This window comes from Pleurodeles waltl, chromosome 5, assembly GCF_031143425.1.
Source record: "Pleurodeles waltl isolate 20211129_DDA chromosome 5, aPleWal1.hap1.20221129, whole genome shotgun sequence".
Classification (NCBI taxonomy): domain Eukaryota; kingdom Metazoa; phylum Chordata; class Amphibia; order Caudata; family Salamandridae; genus Pleurodeles; species Pleurodeles waltl.
This window is the reverse complement of record NC_090444.1, coordinates 344063042-344079168: the sequence shown is the minus strand read 5'-3', so window position 1 is coordinate 344079168 and position 16127 is coordinate 344063042.

The window sequence follows — 16127 nt, the reverse complement described above, 5'->3', positions numbered from 1 at the left end:
CGAAGCGCTCCTTTCAATGTCCATGAATTAAATGAGCAGACTATAGGACGATAATGCCTTCCAAGAATAAATGCGTATGCAACACATTCTCATGTCAGTGGAAAAATATGAAAAAGGCACCAGTTAGACAAGATGTTAAGGTAAAGCTGAAATTTGAAATGGAGTCCTAACATGGGCCATGCAAGAGCTCCATGAGGCACTTTCAAGTCAGCTCAATTGCAGGGGGTTTCTGACAGATCATTTTCCTGTTTTAAGAGGGACCCGCCAGTGTTCCTATGGTGTTCCTATTGGTCATAGACAGTGGCCCATCCAACAATCAGAATAAATAGCCAGGATATCTACACCAGCAGGTCCCACAAAGATCTTCACATATGTGAACAAGATCTTACACACATCCCTCTCAATTCTCATGTCAATCAATTCTGATTCCTCAGCAACATTGGGTTATAGAATCAGATTGGAAACAGGTTTGAAACCCTTCCTTTATCATGTGTTACAACAAAGGCAGATACAACAAGCCATAAATTCCAATGGAAACCTGAATGCCTTCAATATCTGGGGTCAAGCAACAGTGGTTTAAAAAAACTGATATCAGACAACCTAGACCTACTTATTGCCAAAACCAACACAGACTACGCAAAATGGGCATTTCTGAACTTGTCAGTATGAGGCAGAATACAAGATGTGAAATGATAGTGGGTCCTTGATTCATGAACATATTGGCTATGGTGCCATTCACAGTTAGGACTTCTAGTCTGTGAACTATTGACATGGGAGTGAAACACTTTGGCCCCGATTTAAAAAAATTTAGTGCCGCCATTTTTTTTTTTTTTACGCAAAAGCGACACTAACTTAATGTCATATTTAGATTTTGACACTAGAGCAGTCTAGCATCAAATTATTTGATTTAGCGTAATTTTGTGGAGCACCGCCTCACCTTGCATCGTTTAACGACAATGATATGCAAGGTTGGTGTTCCCTCCTAAAAAGTTACGCTTGCCCGCTAGTGTAAAATTTAGAACCCGACGGACAAACAACACGCAAAGGACTGGTTCCAAAAAATGACACTAAGTCCAATTAGCATCAAAATGTTAACTCCTGGTCAGTCCAGGAGTTAAAATGAGGCTCACACATTACTACATAAGGGAAACACACAGAAGGAGCATTGGAAAGCAACTGGACACTATGGAAGTGTTACTCCTACTGCTTGACACCCTTAGGAGACAACAGCGACAATGCCAAGTGCCACAAATGCAGCATAGAACACGGGAGAGGATCTTTCGCCAGCATGCAAGCATCCTGGTCCTGAGGGAGGAAGAGGTGATAAGACTCTACTGTCTGAGGCGGGAGTCTATTGTACATCTGCTCCACCACATTGCACACACATCACAGCAAGAGTGCAGAGTCAAACAGCAATTCCACCCCTGACCAAACTCTTGGCTATCCTCCACTTACTGGCATCAGGTTCATTCCAGACGACTGTGGCACAAGTGGGTGGGATCTCCCAACCATCCCTCTTTGTCTTCCTTACGAAGGTCCTGAACGCTGTCATCAGACTGACACTCCACCACATCCAGTTATCTAACACCCAGGAACTGCAGCTGGAGACCAAGCAAGGTTTCTACCAAATTGCTGGCTTCCTGCATGTTTTGGGTGCAAATGACTACACCCATGTCCAATTTGTCCCTCCTGCAGCAACTGAACACCTCTACAGGAACCGCAAACATACCCACTCCATCAATGTTCAGGCCACCCTGGACCTCCGTGGAATTATCACAAGCATAATTGCAAAATATCCCGGAAGCGTCCATGATGCTTACATCTTCAGTCACTACACTATACACCAACAATTCCAGGATGGACAATATGACAATAGCCTACATGTAGGTAGATACCATACAAATCATAACACACACAACACACCAAACTTGTTGTACAAGCACAATATCAAACATACATGGGCAGGGAAACAGACTGGACGGCTAGGTGGAGCAATGTCCCCTATGAATGCAAAAGCTGGACTTAAATAACTACATGTGTCCACGGGTTCGCAACAAAACACAGATCCTTCACACATAACACTTACCAAGGAATCGCTGTGCAATGTGAACTGCATTGGCCATTCAAACATCAATCAACTCACATATCTGCACTGCCCCACATTTACTATGCTGTAGAAGACTCAGGCAGCAATGATATCTATTGCCACCGGAGTGGGCCCATAACCATCTACATAGCAGCAAAATATAATAGATATACTCATTGTGTACAACTTTCCCTTGTGTAGTGCATAGTACCGCACACATTGAAATGCAGCATCACCATCAATGAAAGATGATTTACAGGAATTGACACCTCGCAGCACACCAACAAACGTACCTGTAAATCACACATCTCCATATCAGGATAGGAGGATACCAACAATGGACTGCCACAGATGTACTACTGACAATGTACAGGGAGAGGCCAAAAATACACATGAGTGAGGATACATGGAACTTAGCAGGGCTGGACTCCTGATGCAGGGCCCTGCTGAAAAGCACATCATGCCCTGTCCTGTCCCACAGCTGTCTGAAAAATCATGCATACATCACAAAACATCCCATATAACTCTCCCACACAGGGCATATGAATCTCATGCACATACGTGTGCCAGCCAGCAGTTGCCAACAACAACACTTTGTGCAAGGAAGGTATTTCTAGGGCAATGGGGTGGGGTTCACATGCAACACAAAGGCCCCTACACCTGTTATGCGGCACACAACACACAAAAATAGGTACATATGTCCACTGCATCACTATTCTGAATGTCTAAAGTGAAGGCACTAAGGGCCACATGTCAGATAAGTTGGGCAGCATCTGAAGCCCTGCTACTTCACTTGGGCACCTCAGCGCCCCCCCTTGGATACATGTGTGTGCCGTAGTCACTATATGGTGCACCATGGCACAGAGTAAGTGCAATAGTGTCAACATACTGGATGCTATATATGGACTGTGTAGGATAAGTGCCAAACTTATGGTGCAAATCCTTCACAGTACATAGGGTCACATTTAAAGCAATGGTGTGTCCCATACTTACACCGGCTCTGTGCAGGCGTCAAAAGTACCAGTCAATCGACTCGGAATGTGTATGAAAGTCAAGCAATGTACTGACAAGCCACAGACCCTTGGCAAATTATGTGTGTGAATGATGAAACAGAAAGCTTGATTGTGTCATTTCCTCTACTCGCAGATGGCATGAGTAATCACAGTAGCAAAATACACTCATTGGGAATGTTACATAGGTTGTGGAATGCAAATGTGAGCATGTGGCCATGTATGACAAATGATGTGAAGCTACAGTAGTACAGTTGTGGGAGAAGTTGGAAGATTTGGAGGGCTGATCCTGCTGAAATAATGTCTGGATACTAGTGGTACGTCTAAATACAAAGGGTCCGGCCATTGACCTGTTTGTGGATGATCTCATCCTGAAACAGCTGCAAACATGAAGAACACCCTTGTCCCATCATAGCAAGACTCATAACCATCCGATACAGGGACGTGAGTCTCCAAATAGCTATCAGTGCCCTTCCATTGCATATAGGTAAAGCTCGGGTTACCTTCTTCCCCAATTACAGCCTTTGGGTCCAGAGGCTGCACCGCAGTTTCCTGCAAGTGAAGAAGGCTCAGAAGGGTTGGGACCACAAGTATACGATGACTTATCTGGCACAGCTTTTATTAGTGGCAGCATGCAAAACTTTTTATCAAGCTTAGAAGCTGGTTGTGATTGGCTGGATTGAATGTCAGGTGGCTGGAGGGTCAAGACACTGAAACCACCCTAAGAAGTGCCAGGGTGGCGGCATGGCAAAAGAGAATAGTGAAACACTTGAAGTGGAGGTGTGGGTCTAAACATATTACCCCAAGCCTGGGGCATTGTCTTGATCACCTGAACAGATCTTGGAACCCATAGAGAGATGAGAGGGGCTCGTGGGATTGTAAGTGTGGCGCTGGAGATGCATCCATAGTATCTTGTGGGTGAGCTGGGAGCAGGCCGCAATGGTACTAAATCAATGATTGGGGCAAGATTGAGACAGAGGATGTGAGACATCAACTTGGTAAAAACATTTCAGTAAGGGGCTGGGTGGGGGTCTGAAGGCGGTAGTGACGCTTTCTAGTTAGCTGTGTGTTTAGTTGGGGCAACAGATGCTATGTGTATTTGGGGAGATGGGCAGTTTGAATTCTACAGAGCAGTGTAGAGGGGGGAGTGATGATTTAAGAGGGATAATTGGATAGTTGTTGTAGTTAATGTTCAGCCAAGATACATACAGCCAGTCCACACATGTTCCAGCTAGGGGGACCATGCTTGGTGCTGTCAATTTCCAGATGGACAAATTAGTAAATTTTACAATATAACATTTTTATGTGTATGTGTCACATGATCTTACAACTTACAACTTATCATGACCAGTACAAATGTCCCCACATTGTGAAACATGTTTTACACAGATATGAGTACACAGTCTTGGAACAATGGCCTACATATAAGATAGCTGGTAAAGAGATTTGGTATTTGTCCAATCCCTAAACACACCGCTGTATCATCCAGCACTTATCAGAATTGATATATATATATTTTCACAAAAAAAACATGTCACACATATACGCACAATGACATATGTCAGCACACCATCTCCAAAGTTTTGCATGTATGGGAAACCCTTTATTACATGCGTTGCTCTGCATCATTAAGTCTGCTCCTTGCAACACACCAGAGTGTGCACATACATGCACTCACATTGAAATAGCTTCCAGGACCTTATCCAAGCCTTAGTCAACAGCATCCTTTGTTAAAGATTTGTAAAGGGTATGAAATGCCTAAACATGTATTGCACATGCCCTTCCCATCTTATGTTGTGTATAGTAACGCATCGGAATTCTGATATGACAATGTGGTTGGCCCACAACATGAGTAGCATCACATCGGTACACTCAGTACAAATGTGTAAACATGTATTTGGCAAAGAGTCTTGATACACAAGCATATGTGTAAACAGTATCAGTCCTCACATGCATCACACACATATACATAAATATGATAACATATTCCTATGTTACCAGTACACACTTAAATGCACATGCACACACTTATAGCCATATCAGACAATCTACATAGATGCATAGCCCCTGTAACAAGGAATATGAACGTGGGTGCACTGGCAGACTTTCCACCTAAATCCACGCATGGCTGTTATGTGTCCAAAAAAATATTGACACAGATGGTATATCTCCTTACATTGCAAATCACTAAAATGACACCTGGCACCATACGCTTCTGAACTGTCTTGCTGTCTCAGCCTTCCCTCCAAAATCCATGCATGCCCTGTACTCGCCAAAAAGGTTGACGCATACCATTGTCCTACAAACATCACACATGCCAAAAATGACGTTTGTCCCCTGCGCGTTAATTGCAAATTGACAGGCCTTGTCAGATTTCATGGAAAAAATCCACGCATGACAGTCATGCATCAGAAAAATGACACATATCAGAAAATGTGATGCAAACGGCCAGGAAGTGATGTAACAGGACTTCCTTGCTGCACACATGGTAAAGTGAATTTGCTTTCACTTTTATTTTACAGTCTTCTTATCTGTGAAACACAGTGAAAGGTGTGACAGGGCTGTTCATGGGGGCCCCTGCACTGCCCAGGCCAAGTGCCCCATGTACCTCGTCTCCGCCAGCTTTTACATGGCGGTGCAACTGCCATGTTAAAGCTGGCAGAGAGAGGACTCGTAATCCACAGGGCAGCTCTGCTCTGGCGGATTAAGACCACTGGCACTGCCAGGACATCGGCTGGCAAAAAAAGTGGCTGTGCTGACGGTCTGACCGTGGCACGTTCACCACGGTTATAATGTGGAGGCTAACTCTCACTGCGAGTCTGGCAGTCCTGGGACTGCCAGACTCATAATGAAGGCCTATGTGTCTCCATGTGACTCTTTTACATGCATTCAGTGTGTCCTATGCGGCTCCCCCTCTGCCATTTGTAAATGTCAATAGTCCCCCACTGCAACTTACCATGTATTTGTGGTAGGTCTTGGTAGTCTGTGCTGTCCTATCCAGCGATTCCAGTGACCAGCTCCTCCAGGATGATGACTGCAAACATCTGTAGCTCATCCAGGTCCTCCTGGGGTGCGGGACTTCCACTCCAGTCTGAAGTGCTGCCTTTCTGTTCCTAGCCAGTTTGTCTTTAGTTCTGTACTTGCAATCGTGCCAGTGCTTCTTACAATCAGTGACACTCCTCTTCACCTCTGCCATGCTCTTGGCTTTATCTACTATTGCCTGCCACATAGCCTCTCTTCTACCCATTGGCAATCTGGAGGTGATGAAGCGCTGGTGTTGGTGCTCCGTCACCTCACTGACCAAGATGTAATTCTCCTCCTCACTAAAGCAACACTTCAGCTTCCTCTTCTCCTGGGACTTTGCTTGTCCCACCTGGCTAGTACTGGACTCATTGCAATATCTCTGGGGTCTCTCCTAACCTGCATTCTCCATCTTGTCTCCCTATTATTTTTTTTCTTACTCATGTGTTTTTTTACGCTAATGCTGTTAAATATGGCACTAGCACGATTTGTATAAAAAAACATGCTTCAAAATGTTCTAACACATCTTTTGCAGTATTAACATCATTTTTCTTTTGGGCATATCGCAATGGTTAGCGTAATTTTTTTTACGCTTACCTTTTCTTAGCACCATGGTGCGTTGTTTTTTAAATATGGCACACTGATGGTGCTAAGGAATGGTGTCAGCCGTCGGTAATTTTTTTGACGCACAACTACGCTAGTGCAGTTGTGCATCATTTTTCTTTAATCAGGTAGTCCATAAGGAATGTGGTGGTATGAGTTTACAATGTGTTGGACATTATTACACAGCGCTCCATTTGTTTCAGTTGATACATATGTACTGACATTGGGGGATACTCCCTTATGTGTTACCATTGAAAGGGAGGTCACATATATCAGATCTTCAAACGCTATATATTCTCATCACACCACCTTCACAATCCACAAATCCTATGATCCAAACCATGGTAAATATCTAGCTACGTACAAATAAAGTTTTCAATACTGACGCTTGTCTACATACATATGCATCTATTTTGAATAATACATGTATCCCTGTAAGATGATGGCTCATATGTTGGGAAACCTGGAGAAAGGTTGGTATCCTTACACTAGACCTGTTAGTTTTGCAGGGAAAAGTTACATTTTTTGACATACTGTAGGAGGAATTTTACCTATTCCAATCGTAGAAATTGAAGTATTTGCAATTAAAAACTCCCTTCACAGTCGATGAAGAGCTTCTGATGTGAAAAAATGGACTCCTACATACTGTAATACATGAAAATCTGGGGATCATATAAGGGAGCTGTACTCGTTTTTACTATTACACCAACTACACTCCAACCTCTCTTGCTGCATGTATGCACCAAATGGCAGACGTGTGGAATTGTGCACAGTAAGGTAGACAGGAATGATAGAATTTAGAATGTTAAGGATAGAATGAAGGAGAAAGTGGAATAGTGCAAGTCAGTTGAACTTCCGCAGCTGACATGAATAAGACGTTTCCTATAAACTTAAGAAGATAAATAAATCCGTTAACTTACACTACTCGAGAGTGGTACTTCTCCACATTGGCGATAATTGCGGCAAGGACTCTGCTGTTTCTGACCTCCCCAACTACTAAATCAGTGTGGGAAGAGCTTATGCATTTTCAACCCCAGGGGGAAACGTCCCAACATGTATTTAACCAACTGTGTGTTCCACGTGACGATACTCGTGAACAACAAGGTAGTGTAATTTTTTATTTCAGACAATTTATGTTTACTTATTGAGCAACAGTTTCTCACTCACTTATCATTGTGACTGCTCTCATGCCACTCCCCATGCTTGGATCCTGCTCTAGTGCCGCTCCATGCGCTTGGATCCTGGCAGTTCGAGACTTGTGCATTTGTCTCAAAGCACCCGACACAACATAGCTAGGGAGGGGGTTGTACCCATGTCAAACAGGATTACTTTAGAAGCCATCCCAGAGTCATCAGATGATCATCTAACTACTGTAGAAGTCATTTTCAAATCATCAGACATCATCAAGCTCTGGAAGTCATCAGCAAAGTTTAGAAACTTGTGCTGGATGATTTGTGGATGAGTTGAAAATGAGTATCTGATGACTTCACAAGGTGTGACTATACCTGATGACTTCAGGATGATTTAAAAACGAGTATCCAATTACTTCACAAGGTGTGACTATTCCTGATGACTTCAGGGTGATTTAAGAATGAGTATCTGATTACTTCACAAGGTGTGACTATTCCTGATGACTTCAGAATGATTTAAAAATGGGTATTTGACTACTTCACAAGGTGTGACTATTCCCACTGATTTTAGGAGGATTTAAAACTGAGTATCTGGTCACTTCATCAGATCCAATTGTTCTTGATGATTTGGGGTAATTTGCAAATAAACATCTGATGATTCCACAAGCATAATTTATTCTTAACGTGATGAAACTGCCCCTGATGTTTTGAGACAGATTTGCCGATTACCCCGAGAATATGCCCACTGGTTGGTTTCATTTTTTGGCAGAAAGGTCCAACTTTCTCTATGATTTTAGTTTTTTTTTTTGCTGATTACTACTTAGTGAGCACTATATAGGTATTAAATCAGTTTTCTTTAAATGTAAACTGAAATACAGTGTGTTCAGAAGACTTTATGAGAAAAGTCATAGGTAAATAGTTTTATTGTTATTTCCTTTAACTAAATTTACATAATTTCTGTTTATAATAGCTGCTATTAACAATGTATATTGTGATAAAATGTTCAAAATGTTATTATTTTATTCCTATTTATCAATTGTAGGTGCAATTTCGTGTTGCAAGCATAACACATAATTCCCAAAATTAAGTGAATGATGTCGCTGTAATACAAATTTCTCGCAGGCGTAGTATATATATATGAAGCTTATATAGCACAAACCTGGCCAAAAGATAGAGGAGCACTGTACAGGAGCAAAGGCAAGAATAAAGTCAAAAGACTGTAGTGGAGGAAAAGCTGGCTTGTGGCAGGAGAGGTGGACTGTTATTGTCATGATGTAGTGTTCTTTAAAGAGGTGTGTCTTCAGCTGTGTCCAAAACTGACTACATGTGTGCTGAGAGTCATTGGAGGTGGTGAGCATGTTGGCCAGCTGATTTTGAGGATGGTACAAGCTGGCAAGGGGGAACCAATGGAATTCCATCAGGGTAGAAGGTGATGTGGTCATATTTTTTGAGGCCTTAGTGAGCAATGCTAGAGCATACAGGATGCCCAGCAAGTGGGTGCTGGGGGCAGTATGATATCTGGGGGGTGTTGAATAGGGTATTACAACCATCTGGATGTGAGAGGACAAAAACTGGGATAGCATTTCTGAAGTCACTTTCTCTTAAGAATGGTTTCACTTCCTTCAGTATGGATAGATGTACCTGGCCATCTTGGTTTTCTTAGCTATCAGTTTATTCAGGGGGAAGTCGGTGTCCAGAGTAAATCTGAATGACTTGAGCAAATGTTGGGGTTCAAATACGTACATGCTCATGTCACTGTGCCAGATTTCCACTAGTTGTTGCTTGTTGTTCTTGACAAATTGTGGGAGTTCTGTCTTGGTGTGGTTGAGCATCAGATATATGTTCGACTCCATATCTTGATGAGGTAAAGACAGTGTTTGAGGTGTTGGATGGCGAGGGCACAGGATGATTGTGGGCCATCGTCCTGCTGGGGAATTTCGATGTTGTTGATTTGTGGCATGGTCAAGGGACTCTTTAAGGAGGTTAAAATGACCCTATGAACAAGATGGGACCCTGGGGGATCCACAGGTGAAAGGGATCTTCTAGCAGCATACATTGAGTTGCATTCATCAGAAAAGAAACCTACATGATTTGGGTGCTCATTTACTTGAGGTCAAAAACTTTTTAATGGACAGGATGCTCCTATGTGTTACTTTGCATTCTGGGATTTTTAATCCAAGAAAGAATGCAAATAATGAAAATACAAGTCCCACAATGCAATGTGTTTTTGAGCACAAAAAAATGCAGTTTAATTTGATCCCATTTGTGACTGCTGGAGCACACCTTAGTTGCCGAACACATTTATTTATTTATGTACCCTCACCTAAAACAACCTCTGCAAATGTCACAGTACACAGCTTACTATTTTGCATAATTCCCACCAATGACCTTTGCGGTTCTGAAAGCGCATGTTTGTGCACCAAAATATCATACACAAGTTTAAAAGTGTTTTATTTCAAGGGACCTCTGAACAAGTAACTCATAAAATGAGAAAAAGCCTGCTGTCACTGGCTTAAAAAAAAGCCTCCGCTTTGGTACGCACATCCGGTGGCGCCGGAAGTACGTCACTGACACATGAAAGTACCATATGAGAAAATCACCTCAAGGGTAAGGAAGTTTAGGACAGGAGATGTTTTACGGAGATGAACTGTGGTGCGTTTTCAAGCACTTTTGACTCTTCTGTTTGCCTCAAAATCGAGTTGCACCAGCACCTGTTGCTCCAAGGAAGTTATGCAAAAGACATCAGTAATCAGCCCGGTCGGATCTTTATTCGAAATGCGTGTAAGATTATAATTGTGGGCTGTGTTACTTTGCTATGGTGAGCAGAGTCTGTTTTAAACTCTGCAACTTTCTGCAGCAGCCTCCGTTCTTTTGATTTATGTGACGAAAACTAACGGGGCTTTAATTTCATGTTGCAACCGAAGTTGAGCGCACAGCTTGGCTGTGGAGGAGTACACACAAATCTACCCAAATCTAGGCAAAGTTAATCCTTTAAAAATGTATGCATTTCTGTACAGCCTGCGTGTCCCCATCACGCGTAGTTGTGTTCTCGATTGCTAGACACTCCACATCAACAGCAAACTTGTAATTATTGTGCATTCAACATTTAAGTAATGTATCCCCGTTTTTCATTCTTCTGTACATGTTAGTGTGCAGCAGGAGGAGAGAAGCGTACTACCTGATAGAACCTGCAGCTATGATGCACATTTGTATCACCACCGAATTTGGACAGTAAAGAGTACAGGTTAGACTTGCAGACCCAGCAAAGTCCCAAACTTGGTCTCACACACACACACACACACACACACCTCTAGCCCCAGAGCCAAAGATTATACCAGTCTGCTTTTCCTCTTCACTCTTCTGTTTTGCTCCCCCATTCCCTTCCCTCCCCTCCACTCTCCTTTTGTGCTATTCCACCAATGATTTACTCTTTCCCATTTCACATGTATGCATATTTCTCGCTTTACTGTGTCCTCTTTAACTCCCTTGTCCTCTTTTTTCCTTTCCCACCTGTCTGTTTTTTCCTTCTCTTCTCCACCCCAATGTCCCTTTCAATTTAATTTTGTCAGTTTTCCCTTCCTCCCTCACCATCCCTTCTCTGTCAAATCCACCTCCCACTTTACCATCCTTCCTCCATATCCTTCTCTCACCCATCTTTCATGGTTCTCCCCTCTTACATTAAGGGACTGTTACTAACTTTGCAAGAGACAGATGTGTAATCCGCTTCTATGAAGCTTCTAAAAATTTACTAGCAATTGTTTTCTGAGGGTTTGTCCGGTTTCAATACCAATATATAGCATTCTGTTAAAATAAATAGAACCTCACTGCGTCAGCCTTGGCTCAAAAATATCACATAACATGGAATTCTGATCAGAGGAAATGATGGTGTGGTTTCTGACCCAGATATCATCATACAATATAACTTAATTAACATTTGATAACTATGTCTGGTGATAGATGGCAGAGGTAGTTGTGTTAGTTTCCAAGTGCTGTAAATAACAGGTTACTTTTTAACTCTAGCACGGTATTCATTTTACCAATCTTAGTAGGATGAAGACTAAGCTGGCACTGTGGGGATCCAGACTTATGACCTGAAGACTACCAGAACTTGACTACAAACTTTCCGTTATTGAATCATCTTTCCAATGTCAAGTGAGAAGGTGTGTGATGGAAGAGAGAAGGCTGATTGGACAGCCAAATGTGTGTGGCAGTGCCACACAACAGATGACAAGAGGGGGGTGACTGATGGGACAGGTATGGTTTTCTTAGAGTGTGTGGTTCATGAAAAGGTGGGGAGTGGATGGTATTGCAACCGAAGGGCTGGTGTCAGGACATGGGATGTACAAGTAGTAGTTTAATTGACAGGTTGACACAGTAGAATTTGGGATAATAGGTAAAACAGTGTATCTGGGATAGGTGACAGTAGAAGAAAATTATAGTTGAGGGAAGGAATGGGTGTTGGGGTGACTTGGTGGGAGCAGGTGCATATGAGGTAGGACAGGGCTGTGAATTAATGGCATATTAAAAGGGGCATACACAGAATGAATCACAGCTTTGAGGAGGTAGCAAGGTGGCAGGGCGTAAGGGACAAACTGTGAAAGTTGATGGGCTACAGTGGGGAGGAGATAATCAGATAAGATGAAACGGATATTTAAAGGGACACAATATAGATAATAGGAATCAACCTGGAATGTCTAATGGGAGGTTTGAAAGGCAGAGCAAGAGAAAGGAGGGAATGGACGACTGGTCAGGGCAGGTGTTGGGTGACACAGAAAGGGGGAATAGAAGGACTGGAGGAGATAAGTATGATATAAGGGCATGGTCGTTTGGTGGCATGACCAGAGGGAAAAGAGGTTGAGTACCAGGAGTGGACAGGTTAAGGCATGAGGGGAGTGAGCAATCTGATCAGGGCTGCATTCAGGGCACCGAAGGACAGCAATTGATGATGGGATGGGTGGAAGAAGGGAGCTGAAATGGATGTTTGATAGGATGGTGTGTGTAATCAGGGGAGTAATTGTGACAAGATGTGGTGTACATAATGCTCATTTGTAGAAAACCTATAATGTACTTCTGTAACCATCTAAAGTATTTTTCTTCTTCCAGCACCTTCGTATACAAAGCTGAAACTACATTTCAAAATCAAAGGAGCCTTATTAAGCAACATTCAAAGACAGAGAGCAGAGCTGTGTGCCTCAAGAGAGCAGGGACTGAGATAACTTGGATAACGTAAGTGGCCACATCACATGACCTGTGTCTCATATCAACATAGAGGAGGGTAAGTGCTACTTGGCTTGTTCCTGTCACAGCCTGCACTCAGGATCTCTTGCAAGTATTCATGCCCACTGCCTCTCCACACAGCTCCTTATAATATCTCTCACTCACAGTATGATTCATCTCCAAATATTTTGTGTTTTCTAGTTACTTACAACAATATTGGAGCATGGCACACAGTCAAAGCCTGCCATTCACTATGCCATTGAACTACACACATTGACATATTATAATTTCCCTCTTAAACTCGTACTCAGCCACTTACACCACCTGCTCAAAATACCCCTGATTTCTTACCACACATGGTTATCTGCTGCCTTTTACACCATATAATAACTTTCAGCTGCTTACACTACTCACACCGCCATTCATTTGCCTCCAGCCTCTGCAACATTTGTATATCTCACAACATTAATCACTTGTCTCACTGATTCATATAGTAACTCACCCCTGCAAGCAGTCATTAATTTGGTATACCACTGGACTCTAATCATACCAGTTGGCCTCTCACAATACCGAACTGCCACCTGCAACATTACTAAGTGGCACCACTTTAAACTAGTAATACAGCCCGCAACACTTATCTTCTTATACCATTCACTTACCATCATTCACATATACCACTCAGTTGCAACACTAAGAACGCTTACCAGATGCAATATTGCTCATCCATGCCATCACCAATCACTCTCAACCTCACAACACAGCACACATTTAGCCACATGTAATTCCGGTGATCCACTGAGAAAACCAACATGCAGATTGCACTCAGTGTCACACCACTGATCACTCGCACTCAGATGGTTAGCAGAACTTACTTTCAACACCAACACTCACACTATCACACAAGCACAATATATCTTGCCCACTCTACAACAGATCACTATTCCTCAAATACCTTGAACAGTGATTAGATTGTCCTGCCATTCTCATAATTTGTCTGTTCACAGAACTACTTTCACCACACCTCTCATTCCTAGTCACTTGCAACACCACTCCTCTTTAGCACTTATAGTACTTATTCACTAGCCCAATACTCACAGCACGTCAGCTACATTCTAGCACAACCCAAACACTATTTCATCAAGCTACTCACCTTCAGCCATTTTGACATACACCCACAGCTATTCTGCAACACCAGTCATACTATCAACAACAAACCACACTCTTTAAATCATAGTCTTCATTTATGCAAGTAGTCATGTGCAGACATTCACCCTCACCCACTTGCTCACACCTTTTACTCACTCTCAACCATTTTAAACACCACTCATCAACATAACCAGTCACTCATACCAGTTAGTTCTCAACCACAGTCAGATGCATACCCTTTCAGCCTTGCACAGCAAAACCTACTGCCCACATCTGATACTGCAAACCTATAATCAATCAGAACATTTGCCTCAGCTACTTGCACTACTCATTCAGCACATCACTTTGTACAGCAGCAGCCACTTATCTCCAGCATTTAACAACACATATTCAGTAACACCTTTCCCATATATCTGCTTAATCTCATGTAACATTTCCCATAGCCAGTTGCCATACCCACCCTTCACAACATGTCTGCAACCATTCACAACACACTCTTTTGTGATCACTGTAGCAGCTCTTTGCTGGTTGCAGACACTTTTATCTTTATCCTAGAATTTGCAAAGTTGTTAAGACATGCATAGAAATGTTGGCATTGTGTCCATTTAGGCTCACATAACATCATGCCCACTTATTGTGTACCCTCACTTGCTTTTTAGTTATAAATGCATCTAAGCCATATGTGAATCAATTTGACAAATTTGTTGCCATGATTGTTAGCCTTCTAGATGCTTTACTGTCTGCAAGCCTTGCATTTATCTTCACAAAATAAGATAAAATAGGGGATCAGATGCTACAGAAACCCAGGTATTGGATCATAGTTGGAGAGGGACTTCCTACAGCAATATCACACCAGAGGTCACACCGGTTTGCAGCACCAACCAGCCTCAATTTGAAGCAACACTGGAAACATGCTGTGGGCCAGTCGCTGTTTATACCAAAGCTCTAAACAAGCTGTAATGGAGAATAGCTGAGTTTGTATTTATTAATGAAAATGGGTATGCTGCGTGAGCCATTTTAAGAAACGTGAAAATAGGCTATCTATTTACAGCTTTATATCTTAGCGCAGTACTTAGAAATAGCCTAAGGGTATTAAGATTCAAAGAACTAAACATCCATGTTACAGACTTTCATATTGGTTTTGCTGATCGTGACATTGTTAGTTGCATTTCTTTTTTGCATCCTGTGTGTTTACCATTCATATTTTATGCACTGGGTTGGATTTTAAAATAAACATTTTAAAATACACGTTTTGTTTCTTTGTGCTTTTGTGAGTGTGTTATTTGTTTACGGAGGAGGGTTTTGGATTTCCACTGTGTCGCTGAACCTATCTTGTGGGGCTAGTCGTTACCAGAAACACTTCCATTGCTCAGTGGGTTGTGTATAGGTTGCAGTCCAACTTGATTTCTAATTTATATTGGTGTAATGAGGAAGTCCTTGCAAGAACTCTGACCCCTGTAGTTCGGGGTGGGGGGGGGCTTGGGCCATATAAACTCAAACCCCTCTCCTACTACTCAGTGTTACTTGTATCATTCACTGCTCTCTATATTACCCACAGCATTCATCCAGATTCACAAAACAACACTGTTGCGTTAGATACATGCTCAGTTACTCGCATCATCCACTCAAAACATTACTTGCCTTGCCTTTACTCACACGCACCATGTAATCATACTTAGGACCTGATTTGGAGTTTGGAGGATGAGGTTACTCCGTCACAACTGTGATGGATATCCCATTCGCTGCTATACGATTACATTATAGCTTATGGAAATCATAATATGGTGGATGGGACATCCGTCACGTTTGTGACTGAGTAATCCGATGGCAAAACTCTAAATCAGACTATAGTCATTTACACCTCACTTTATCATCCACTCATAGCATGCCCACCATTTCATACAACACTACCTG